The 13,249-nt window shown below is 40.8% G+C and overlaps 1 long non-coding RNA gene and 1 other non-coding gene across 2 annotated transcripts in view; both read right to left on the bottom strand.

Moving 5' to 3' along the window:
• LOC113604938 (uncharacterized) overlaps positions 1-13,249 on the bottom strand; it is a 192,714-nt gene that overhangs the window by 24,621 nt on the left and 154,844 nt on the right. The gene's annotated exons all lie outside the window — the stretch shown is intronic.
• LOC113592550 (U6 spliceosomal RNA) lies at positions 5,386-5,490 on the bottom strand. Its single transcript, XR_003412457.1, has one exon. It is a non-coding gene; the product is annotated as a U6 spliceosomal RNA (small nuclear RNA).

The raw sequence follows: 13,249 nt of genomic DNA, 5'->3' as shown, positions 1-13,249 counted from the left end.
AAGGGAGTAAGGACTGACCACTGATGGTTGACTGACTAAACCAAATTTTAAGAGCAAAATGATGTTATTGCTTGCCTAACAGAAGGCCATGGATGTGGCGTGTGGGGAAATAGGTTCTACTTACATAAATGGTTAGAAAAAAGCTTAGGGTGGAAAGCTGTCACCACAGGGTGAAAACACCTGAGGTTAGCTAGCGAGCTATTGTAATGGGATCACAAGTAACTTGTTATACCACCTGCAGGAAATTACTTTCCATCTGATGCCGATATACTAATATACCTTGATTATAAACTCCACTTGCCTCCCAGACCCATTGCTGCTTACACATACAAGGTAATGATTACTGTCAGATTGTTTTCTCCACGTTCACATGTGTAAAATCTTGTTTTCTTCACGTTCCTCATGTTTGCAAGATCTTGAGAGCTCAATAAATACATAGACTAAACCCCTGCTGAGGGCTCTTGTCTCCTCCTGGACCTTAGCCTCTCTTGTATTCAATTCTGTGTCCACTCTCTTGCTGGACAAGAGAGAACGCCAGATTCATAGTCTGCAACAGACGGTGACCCTGACGTGAAGCCGAAGTGACGAGAAGGCGATGTGGCTAAGAAGGCGACATGACTATAAGCTGACATGACTAAGAAGCCCATGTAACTCAAGGACTGCAGAATGCTGTGGAACGACTAGACCTCTAAAAAAGAAAAAAGTGCACATGACTACAATCTCTCCTGACAAGGTAAGAGAAAAGTGAAGCTATATTAGGATTCGCTGCCATGGAACTTTTGACAGAATCATATGGGAGACTCCCTATCCCCGAAACAGAAACAATACATTCGTATAACACTCCTTAAATTACTAATGATCATTCAGTAATGCTGCCCTTGGTTTCCCTAGCAAGGAACCTTCAACCTAGACATTTGGGAATGAATAGGTGAAACACCAATGGCACACCATACGGAAGGCCCTAATGTTCTGTGGTCTATTGTCCCTATGGCCATTATCCCCCTGAGTGTGGATGATGTTTATGAAGATATAGACTCACCCAAAGTAAATTAAAGGAAATTTCCAAGGAACCTAAGCCTCTTTATTTTCAGCCAGCCCTTTGGCACCCCTATATCCAGAGAACACTGGCTCCCCATTTTGTCATTGGAAAAAATATAACCTTTTAAAGGAACAAAAGATGCCCTCTGACAACATCCTTACCCAGATGCTACAACCTATTAAGAATGCCCTTGCAGTGTTTGCAGATGCCTCGGGGAAAACTCACAAGGCTTCAGGCCTTTGGAAAACTGGAAGAAACTGGGAACATATATTATACACCGGACCCAGTTCTAATCAGAACTGTGAGCCATATTGTTAGCTATGGAAACCTTTTCCCAACCCTTAAACATGGTCTCTGAGATGTCATGGAGCAAAGACCACTCACTTCAGATTTCCCCACCAGTGTTCCAGGTAAAAATTAAGCATGGGGAACAAATTGTCTTAGGTGGACCCAAACATAAGTTTGTTGGTTTGAAATAGACCTGTTTACCAAAGGTGAAATATTCTCATGTTATGACTTAATGTAATGGTTAACTTTGTCTCATAGTGATCATGGATAATTGTTGAGATAGCTTTCAAAGGTTTTGGTAACCAAAAAAATTTTGCTTGCATGATAAATTGGGATTGAATTCATTGGGCATCTAGGCCTTTTCTAAATAGGATGGGATACTAAAGCATTGATTACTAAACAAGGCTTATCTGCTTTTGGCTTCTTATTGCAGAGAAACTATGGATATTTGGGTCTGATGGTAAATATGCTTTGTGCTTTGTAGCTTTCTGAGGTTTTTTTTTTAAACACATTTCCCAAGACTTAAATTATAAGTGAAGTCTTTTTGACCAATTAGGCTTCTTTGGTATGTTAAGTTACTCTGGAAGCACTGTCAAACAAATAATAACCCTTCGGTTACATTTGAGTAAATGTTATACCTATTCTGGAGATTATATGCAAATCCTAGTTTTCATAATTTTTGGTATAAGGTTATCACTTGATATTATGATTATTGAAGCGTTATGTGCTACAGAAACAACTAAATTTCCTTGTCAATTGCACCAGATCTTTTTATCATGAGTCTTTTTGTCATAGTTTTGTGACTCTTGTTGGACCCCTATAATTTCCAGTAGACAGATGACCCTTTCTACACAAAGAGGCTCCATTTTCCCTGAACTCTGTCTTTCCCTTTCATAACTCCCCTATACTTACCCCAACTGATCAATGTTGACCATAGGTGGGTACATTTCTATGCCCCCTATTTAGCAGTAAGAAGTTACAGAAGAGAAGACCATCTACCCTCAGTAACCTTAAAGATTTTAAGGGTCAAAATTGTCCAGGGGGGAAGGATGTGGGAAACAAAGGCAGAAGGAAATGGCAGATAAAATTAAATTTCCTTATAATCCACAAGGCCAAGCAATTGTAGGATGAGCACGTAATAAACTTAAAATTATGTTTAAAAAATGGGGGAGGATTACACATGGCTGTCTACATTACAACCTCCACTTCTCCTCGATCATGCTAGGATCACTATTAAGATTTTAAATCTTGACCCTCAAGGAATAACTGCAGCTGAGATACATTCTTCTAAATTAGATAAACCCTCTCATCCTATGGTGCTGGTTTAACCTTCTCACGTGGGGTCAAGGATATGCTTGTGTTCTTTCAGATTCCTGGCCTCTGTGGATTAGTGAAGCCATATCATGGCATGGCAGAATGTCTTCCAACCAACCATGACTTCCAGAGGATTCTGAATGAGCAACTACTGTTCCCATTTTTCAGGATTGAAGAAGCTTCATTGACTCCTCATCCTGAAGCCACTCCACAAATGCAAGTCCTTGCCCCTGATATAATATGGGGAAGCCTTAAGCGCCTGTCTAACCAGGCTGGCGTCCTCTTACAACACAATGATACTGCATATACTCCTGATTTTCATCTGATGGCCATGATCTCCATCACTGGTATTCATCAATCAGGCAAAGAATCACCCTCCAAACCACCTGACAGCAAAAGAAGGATCAGAAACTCGTCATGATGGTTCTCGCATATAAACTTAAGAAGACAAAGACAAACCAAAACCGGGAACTGTGGGCAATAGGTTCTACTTACATAAATGAGTTAGAAAAAAGCTTAGGGAGGAAAGTCGCCACCATAGGGTGAAAATGCCCAAGGTTAGCTAGAGAGATATTGTAATAGGATCACAAGTAACTTGTTATAACACCTGCAAGAAATTACTTTCCATCTGATGCCAATATACTAAGGTACCTTGATTACAAACCCCACTTGCCTCCCAGACCCTTTGCTTCTTACACATACAAGTTAATGATTACTATCTAATTGTTTTCTTCAAGTTCACGTGTGTAAGATCTTGTTTTCTTCACATTCGCCACGTGTGTAATATTTTCTTTTCTTCACAATTACCACGTGGATAGTATCTTGTGAGATCAATAAATACAGAGGTGAAACCCCTGTCCGGGGCTCTTGTCTCCTCCTGGACATTAGCGTCTCTTGTGTTCAATTCTGTGTCTGCTCTCCTGCTGGACAGAACTCCAGACTCATAGTCCACGACAGTGGAGAAATTATACAATATGGGTATCTTAGGCATGGAAAGGTTCTGCCTCTCACTGCTCACCCCCCCATTATTACCCTGTTCAGAATTTTGCTCATATGTCTATCTCCAGCCATCAGCAGAAGTTGAGCCCCTTTGAGGCAAGGATCGGATATTCACTCCTGGATTCTGAGCCTCCAGTACAGGGTTTGTCAAAAGGTATATGTACGTGAATGAATAAACAGTTTCTCCCACAAACCACATACATGCAGCAATCAAGTTGCTCTTGAGAGAATTTATGAGATGTGAGTTGCACAAATCAATGTAACATGAGTCCATTGGTGGAGGGCAGATCCTGACATGGCCCCCAATGATCCCCAACCCCTGCTGTTCACACCCTTGTGTATTCAGCTCCCTTTCACTCAGGGCTGACTTGCTGTGAATGAGGGGAGCACAGCATAAGGATGAAGCGTACATACCACAGTCAGGTTATGAAAGATCATGACTTCCCTCCCTGGCTCTTGCACACGATGACTCTGGTGCAGAGGGCCACCTGTCCAGGTGGTGAGGCGGCTCCAGTTCAGCAGCCAGCATGGAAGTGAGGTCCTCAAACTCACAGCCCTAGAGGAACTAAATCCTACCAACAACCACCGAGCACGCTTGAAAGCAGATCCTGCTTTGTGAGAGGACCCAGCTAAGCCCTGCCCAGCTCCCTGACTGCAGAACTAATGAGGAAAGAATGGAGTATTGTTTTAAGCCACGAATTTGGGAGTAATTTGTTTAGCAATAGATAGATAACTAGTGAAGTGCTCACGTAGTTTGCATGTAATCAAAAAAAATAAAAAGAATACACGAGAAAAAAATTATTACCCTGATAGATTCTGTTTTTGCTCTGACATGCTAATCATTACACATGGCTTCAGTGCTTGTGGGAACATATAGAATAGCTGCATGGTATAGTGGAAAGAATTGATTTTTTTTTAGAGTGAATGGGAGGGGGAGAAAAAAGCTTTGTGCAAATTTAAGCTCTGCCAGTAATGGTCTGTTTGAATTTTGACAAATTTCCAAATGGGTTCATATGAATATTCTGCCTCTCACTGCTCTAAGGATCCGTGGGAGGGAAAGCATGACAATAATTCTTGAGTCATAGAGTCACAGAGTGTCAGAGCTTGAGGAAATACTGGCTTGATAACCTGAGGTCACAGGACTCCTCAAAATCACTGCAAAATCTTGTGTACCCAATGCAAACATTCTGGGTAATGAGGGCAGCAGATATAAACCAAAAGCAAACACACAAAACAAAGCAAAACAAAATAAAAACCCCAAAAACAAACAAAAACAACACAAGAAAACAATCCTTCAAAAATAAACATGCAATATAATTTTAGGTGGTAATTTGTCATCTGTTCCATCTTGCATGTATCTGTTCCCTCCATATGTTCAGGGTTACCATTTATGTCTCTGACCCTGAAGAAAGAAACAGTCTTTCCAACAGGAGCATCCATCTGAAATCGTAGTGCTTCTATGCTACTTAAAGCAGAAAGACCCCTGAGTGCCCCCACCCCCCCCCAAAAAGAGCAGAGAACTTTTATAGGAAATGGCATTTCGAATATGAGCTTTGATGCAACAGAATACAATGATCTCTTTCAACAGTGACCACTAAATTTGATTCCACTGCAATAATATTTCTACTTGCTGTCTATGTTAGGGTTGTCATTAATCATTGGTTCCGACAATAACACCCCCAGAAAAACGAAGATTCAAATATGTAAGTATGGCCTCCTGAAAATTACTGACAGAATCAACTTTTACAAAATAGCTGTATCATGAATGCGTGCGTCACCGTTGTTTGAGGGTCATGCTAATCTATTCTGTATTGTTCCAATTTTAGTCTACGTGCTGTCCAAGCAGGCACTACAAAATATCTACATCAACGAAAAGGAATTTTGTTTCTTAATGTCTCCGTGAAAAGAAAACAACTTTGTATTTATAAAAGTGTTCATTGAACCGCAAGTGTGGTTTGACCAGTTAAGATTTTGAAAGAAGGTAAAGATTGTGAAAAAAGAAAGTTAAGATTTTGTGACAAAGGGAATTAAGATGTTAGGCTCTGTGTGGCAGCTATGCAAAATGTTGGGATGTAATCGAATTCAGGCGATGAGAAGACATCATGACCGAGAAGTGTAGGGACTGAAAAATTAGATGTGTGGCTGGACACTCGATTAAAAATAGTAAGATAAACACAAACCAGACCGATTGTCAAAGGTCTGAATCAAAGGGGGAAATATCCTTAATCTCAGTATATGAATATAAATTACAGTCTAATAAGATAAAATGAGGAAATCTGATATTTAGTGCTGACATAATTCCCTATGTTATGGCACGGGATGATGCGATAAGAGATCACAGAACATCTGTTGCTTATCTCAAAATTCAGTTTCTAGTACTCAAAATGACTTGGAGACCATACCCTTCCATAGACAGCATCGTAAGGAACGGAGTGTAAAAATAAACTGTAATGCAGGGAGCAGCAGGGTAGTCATGGGTGAAACCCGTGCAGAGTATCATGTTCAATTACATACCATTGGAAATTCAAATATAAAAGAAAATCAAGGTACCAGTTTCCCATTTTCTTACCATTCTGTGATACACAAATGTGTTTGTGTGTGTGAGAATATGGAACAACTTTTAATGTTTCTAAGTTTCAAACCTCTGTCATATTTGTGCTTACGACAGCTGAAATTTCAAACCGACGTAGAGGTAATACATTGGTAACGTACATGTCATGACCGTATTGCCATTGGCGATACCCTATTGTGTCACAGTGAAAAACTCTTAGCAAATAGCCAAAGAAAAGTAAATAAAATGATCTCCAATATACATAGTTTCATTCCTGAAAAATACGATGCATATAAAAAATTTACAAAATAAATTTTGTATTTTTTATGAAAAAAAATTATTTAGGTCCTAGGCTCAGATAATCACAAATAGATGTTTCACCTACATTACTAAACACCTGTCCGGCAAGATATCTTTCATATTTGACCTCTGTCCTCTAAATAAAACCCATAAATTATTTTGTACTCATTGTGGTAAGAAGAAGGAAAAAGAAAAAAAAAAAAGAATTGTCTTCTGGGGAGCAGGCATACAATCAACCACTGCTCCGGGAGTTCTCACTGGATATTATCATCTTACTGCTTCTATTAACATCTAGATTTAAATAATAGTCAAATCTCCATCTCCATCTCTGATCATTTTCCTGAATTTCTGATCCATGAATCTCACTGATAACTAGATACGTCTATTTACATATCTGACTGGTGTCTCAAATTCATCACGTGCCAAACAGAGAATTTTTTACCTCCTTTCAGTTAGTTTTGATGAACCTTTAGATTTCCTGCTCTGGAAAACACTGTCACCTTCCATCCAGGTTCTCTGGTTCCCAAGGAATTTCCTTGGTTTTAATCCTCTTTCTTGCTCTTCACATTCTATCAAACCTGTCAGTTTGATCAGCCTCGTTCGGATCTACCTTCATCTAAATGTCTCTCAAGCCCTCTTACCTCTCCATCCACTTGTCCATGATCAAAACTCAAGTTATTATTAATTTCCATCTTGGTTACTTTAAAAAGCTCCAAATTTTTCTCCCTTCTTCTGGTTTTGCTCTCTCTGTCACCAAGCCAATCTTGCTTCCAGACTGGTACTTTTTCTAACACAAACCTAATGTCTAACTCTATTCCTATTGTTTAGCAAGCCATTCGGTGGGATGTACATGCCCTTCAAATAAAGTACAAATGTTACCTTCCCATACGCATTTTTATAATTTCTCTTCCTTATACAGTTGGCCCTTGAACAGCACAAGTTTGAGCTGTTCAGGTCCACTTATTCACAACTTTCTTTTGATAAATACAGTCCTATAAATGTATTTTCTCTTCCTTAGGATTTTCTTTTTTTTTTTTTAAATTTTTTAAATGTTTATTTATTTTTGAGAGAGACAGAGAGACAGAGCACAAGGAGGGGAGGGGCAGAGAGAGAGGGAGACACAGAATCTGAAGCAGGCTCCAGGCTCTGAGCTGTCAGCACAGAGCCCGACATGGGGCTCAAACCCAAAAACCGTGGGATCATGACCTGAGCTGAAGTCAGACACATAACTGACTGAGCCACCCGGCGTCCAGGATTTTCTTAATAATACTTTTTCTCCAGCTTATTTCATTTTAAGAATACAGTATATAACACATATAACATACAAAATATGTGTTAACTGACTGTTTCTGCTACAGGTAAGGCTTTCCAGTTGACAGTAGGCTATTAGTAATTAAGTTTCTGGGGAGTCAAAAGTTACACGTGGATTTCTGAATGCACGAGTGGTTAGTGCTTCTAACCCCCATTTGTTCAAGGGTCAGTGTATTCCCTCTTTCAATCAATTTGGACCTTTTTTTTTTTTTTTAGCTCTTCAATTACGGCATGAAAGTTTGTTTCTCCCAAAAGCAGACCCTGAGATAACGATTCACAGGTATGTGAATTTTAACTGAGAGTTGATCTCAGGATGCAACAGTATGGTAATAGAGACTTGAGACACAGAAAGAAGCTGTGACCGGATTACTAAGCACATTACCACTATTGTTATCCAGTGTAGAACATGAGCTTTGTAGCCAACCCATCTCAGAGGTGAGGGATTTGGGGTACTCATACACCAAATCCTGGGGAGAGAAAGGCATCAGTTCCTTGGCACTTCTGGCCTTCTGTACGCGGGCAGAAGACAGGTTCCAGCAACCAGAGATAGTCTCAGGAAAAGAGATACAGATGGAGATACTTGAAGAAGCATTTTAAGACACTGACATCATAAGGACTAACAGTACATTGGTGGGGGATTCTCACTTTCTGCTACGTAGGATTTTTTGTGTCTCTGGGTCTCCCTCCCTACTCCATTTGCTTGGATGGTATCTTGCCCATGACCCTGATGCTCAGCTAACTTCTCTTCCTTCATTGTTTAGTTTAGACATAAATATCCTTAATGTTATCTCTGGCCTCCCAAATCTGTGATAGTCAGCCCCGCCCCCGCCATATACATCCTTATTTCTACCATTTTAGAATTTATTACACTGACAGATTAGTGAAAAGAGAAAAACAGGTATATACAGATATAAACATATTGCCATAGGTTAGGGGAAATGGAAAGATTAGTTTATGTGTAGAAGTATCTAGGTTTTTATGGCCCAGTTCTAGAACTAGTAATGTTGCCTAGAACTTGATCATGTTACACATCTGTAAGGAAGGCTGAGAGATGAGGTTTATTAACTGGATAGCCACGAAAGAAGAGGAAACTGTCACTAACTATCAGTTTCATCGTCTCACGTAGGGAACAAGTTCAGCCCCTACCTAAGGAAGATAACCTAAAATCACATCCAGTCACGGGACCCAGTTGAAAATCCAGGATTTCTGGGCGATACGGCCTTTCTATCCTCCAGATTTGGTGTTATCTACTCCTAGTCTAGAGACCTGTGCTCTAAAAAAGCCAAAGCATCTACTATCCACTTTCAACACACACACAAAATACAATGGTGGCGAAAAGACAGGATGAAACCACTCTAGGCTCTTATAGATGGGAGAGCCCTTGATTCTCAGCAGTTGTGATCCTTGGTGAACAGAGGTCCCTCTGTCCCAGCAGTACAGGAAATTCCTTTGTTAAAACCCAGATGTCTAGCACGGCTGCTGGCTTTCCGGGGAGAGTCCCCTTGCCTGCCATCCTCACTGGTCCCAGCTCAAGTGAGGACGGGGGAGTATGTTCCCCTTGCAAGTTGATCACGGTTCATAGCTTCTTTTCTACTTGTGCAACTTGGAAGCTCCAGGGCTCATTTAAAGCTTGGACAGGCAAGGGCTTTTCAGCCTCCAGTGGTGAATTCGTTGAAAATTCATTTCTCTCATAAATTCTGTAGACTTCCGATCAATTTTTTTCTAAGTGGTTCCATGTCCCTACAACCACAGTCAAAGCCCTTTCATGGACATAATTCTCCCATTTTATTTTATTTTATTTTACTTTATTTTAATCTTTTTTTTTTTTTTTTCTTTTTAAACCTCGTCCTACTCTTCGTCTCAACTTAATGGTGATAATCTTGATGCTATGTGAAATAATACTTACGAAGGCCATACTATTCAGGAATGGTTGCCTCAGACTTGAGCTGTTTGGTTCAAATGAGATTATTTACTGGGCTTTAGTCACTAAACATCTCTTTCAATCTTATCTGTTACCATTTGAGGTCTGGCTGTAGCCTGCTTTTTCAACACCGTAGAACCTTGGGTCTTTGGATGTTCTTGACTGTCACAGACATCTGTTTGGAAAGCAGTCTATTCTTGCCTGAACTCTCTCTCTTTCTCTCTCTCTCTTTTAATCCTATGCTAAGTCAAGTCAATATAACTTGATACACAATTATTCTGACTTTTTCCAACCACTTTCTCTAGAGTAAGGAATCAACTAGGTTGCCTTCTCAAATTGAAAGCAACCGACTTCAATTTGTCACAACAAAACAAACTTCTTTCTCTTCTGGCCTAATTTATCTCTTTCCTTGCCACCCTGAAACCAACCACTAAGCCAACACCAAGGTGCTGATTTCTGTAACAGCTGGTGGTGGCATATGATTTTGAAACAAATAAACCCCCACACTTCAGTGGTTCGACATTATAGGTGCTTATTTTTCAGTCACATAAAATCCAATAATGTATTCAATGATGGCTTTCCAATGGGAATTCAGAGACATACCTGGGTATCTCTATTTAGTTTTTTCACTGTCTCCTAGTGTAGCAGGGTTCCCACACCGAGAGTTGTGACACCAATGCTTTTCTTTCCAGGAAGCAACTGCCAGCACCACTCAGTTGGGTTCGTACCCGAAGAACTGAGTCCCGAATGCCACGTGGCGCAGTTTTTTTTATATATTTTTCACTTCTTTGTCTCCCATATATGGTAACATACAAACATGTAGTCTGATTGAGTGGTTTCATGTTACAAGGTCGTGAGGGATGTTGTCATGTATGCATGTAACCAGGTTGCCTTGAGGTTTTTTGTTTGTTTGTTTTCTTTTTATTTATTTTTTTTCTTTCCTTAGGGAGGGGACCCTATCTCACTAGGAGAGTAAGTTCCATTACCAGTGGACACAGGAGGGAGACGGGTAGTTTGTAGGAAGCTTTTATAATGCAGGCTGAAACGTGGTATATGTCGCTTTCACCTGCATTTTCATTGGCTAGAAATGAGTCACTCAGGGTGATATGTAACTGTAAGGAAGGCTGGGAAATATTGTCTAGCAGTGGGTTCACAGATAAGAGGAAATCTGTTTGCGAATACCTAGGCAACCTCTAGCACATGTATCAGAAATCAATCAATCAGTCAACTTAATCTATAAAAGGGAAAAAAAAGAGAACTTTATAGGAAACCCATTAGTCCCTCCTCTCTCTCTTTTCCTGGGGCCTGCCTACACTCTCTTCTTAGAAACTGATGAACTGAATTAAGCAGGAGGCTTTGGGGCCTGGCCTGGGAAGTCTAGAGGTAGTAGGACCAAGGATTTTTCAAGGCTGATTTCAAGGACCTGAAAGAAGTTGAAACCATGTGGATCATCCTATCAAGGCTTAATCAAAAGTGGGGAGAGATATAAAAACTAGTTTTACAAGTCAGAGAGATTCTTAAGTATATTAAAGATCAAAGGTGTTGCCATGAAGTCAAAGCCATTTTCCTGAGGATGCTCTAGTTTCCTTAGGAAGGAGGAGAAGGAAGGAGCCATTCAGAACTCTGAGCTGATCAGGCGAGCAACTGTAAGTGACACAGCTCTGCGCCCCTCTTTGTAAATACGCAAGAGAGCTTCCGCATCAAAATGGGGAAAATGTTCTCCAGTATGAACATTGTCTTTGCTGTCACATTTTCCCTGGCTTTGCAGAGGTTAAAGGATTACTACACAGCATTCCAAGCATGGAAAAAAGAGGTAATCAAATTGGCGCACATCCCAGGGAAACTGTGAGGTCTTACAGAGCATGAGTGCCAGCAGAAAGAAGCATTTTGAAATGCACACCGCGGGGGGAAAAATCCAGATAGTCTCCGTGACCGGGAACTGTCTCTGGGAAGCTGCTTCAGCCGCCAGATTTCCACCCAACTCAGAAAGGTTGCTCTGCTGTCTTCTTCGAGTCATAACGAAAATAGGGCCTCTTCCCTCACATTGTGTCTTTATCCTCAGCTTGCCAGCCATCCAGACAAGAGTTAAGAAACCCAGGAGGAGCAGAGGTATTCCCTGAACATAGGCCATAGAGCAACCTAGGTGGGAAAGAGGACCAAGACATTAGTTGGAGGATCTGAGCTGGAGTCCAGGCCAACCAGCGTTTGCCCAGTGGCCGTCGCTCGACCTTGCTGAGCTTCTGCTGTTCCATTCACATTCCTCAAGAGCGGAGATAGAATTGCCCTCTTGTGCGTCTTCAGGCACAGTGCGAGTACGCAATCGATGACTGCTAACATAATAAACAGGCAAATGACTATCCAGGTCACACGTTTGTTAACGTTCAGATTACAATAAGATGGTCAATAACACTGTTAATAAGATCGACAGATGTATATTTTGACTATGAGTCAGGATCGGATTGCACATGCTCTTTCCAGAGGCAGACTCCACGGGAATATGTTGTGTATTCCTATCTGGGTCTTCTGCACATTCCCGGATGATGACAAATCCTTCTCCGTCTGACAGCGTGTTCTGTCCTCGTTGGTGGGCTTTATGGCTTTGAGACAGACACTTAAGGATGAAAGAAGAAGAATTCTGAGAGGATCCACTCACCCTCACAGCCAAGAATGCATCGGGTTCCTAATCACACTGCTCCTGCAAACTATATAATGAGAACATAAACTCAGCTCTCAATTATTGGTGAGATAGGTATGTTTTCATGAATAGAAGTATTAATTAAATGGTAAGGAAATGCCTAGAGTGACTGAGACAGGATACACGTGCTGTGTGTGTGTGTGGGGGGGGGGGGTTGCGAAGCCTGGAGTTGTCAGAAAATGCTTCCTTGAAGCAGAGACTTGACATGGACCTCGAAGGATTCTCTATAGTGAGAAATAATGAGGCTTAAAAACAATTCAGGAGGAGGGCCCTGGACAAGGAAAAACAAAATGAAATGTTAAGTTAATGTTATGATACATGCAGGATGTGCTTGATGACCAGAGGGCAATTATGTAAGGAGAAGGTTGGAGATGAGAAAAGGCAGGTCAAGTGGGATCAGAACTCGGTGCCACTTTTTTGTGGGTGATAGGAAGTCAATGATTGATGGCTGTTAAGCAGAGGAGTGACGTGATCAGATTAGTCCTTTAGAAAAAAAAATATATGTATATATTCTGGTAACAGTGTTTGGAAACTGATGATACGGGGAAAGAGTAGAAATAGGAAACGAATATAGTTGTGGTGTGTTACCCACCTAAACTCGGGAATGCATTCCTGGACCAAAACATCCTTGGGGTCAAAACGGTCAGGTCAAGGAACATGGTCAAAACATCCTGCTCATATTATACAACAGCTGCTTGGGAATCCAAATGATGAGTCAGTCGTTACTGGAAGGAGTCTCAGTGGTGATGTTTAGGAAAATTATTTGCACATAGTCTGTTTAAGGAATGTAAAGGGCATAGTACTTGGAACAATGATGATTGTCTGTGAAGT

The sequence above is a fragment of the Acinonyx jubatus genome, chromosome A3 (genome assembly GCF_027475565.1).
Source record: "Acinonyx jubatus isolate Ajub_Pintada_27869175 chromosome A3, VMU_Ajub_asm_v1.0, whole genome shotgun sequence".
Taxonomy (NCBI): domain Eukaryota; kingdom Metazoa; phylum Chordata; class Mammalia; order Carnivora; family Felidae; genus Acinonyx; species Acinonyx jubatus.
This window is presented reverse-complemented; position numbering and strand designations above follow the sequence as displayed.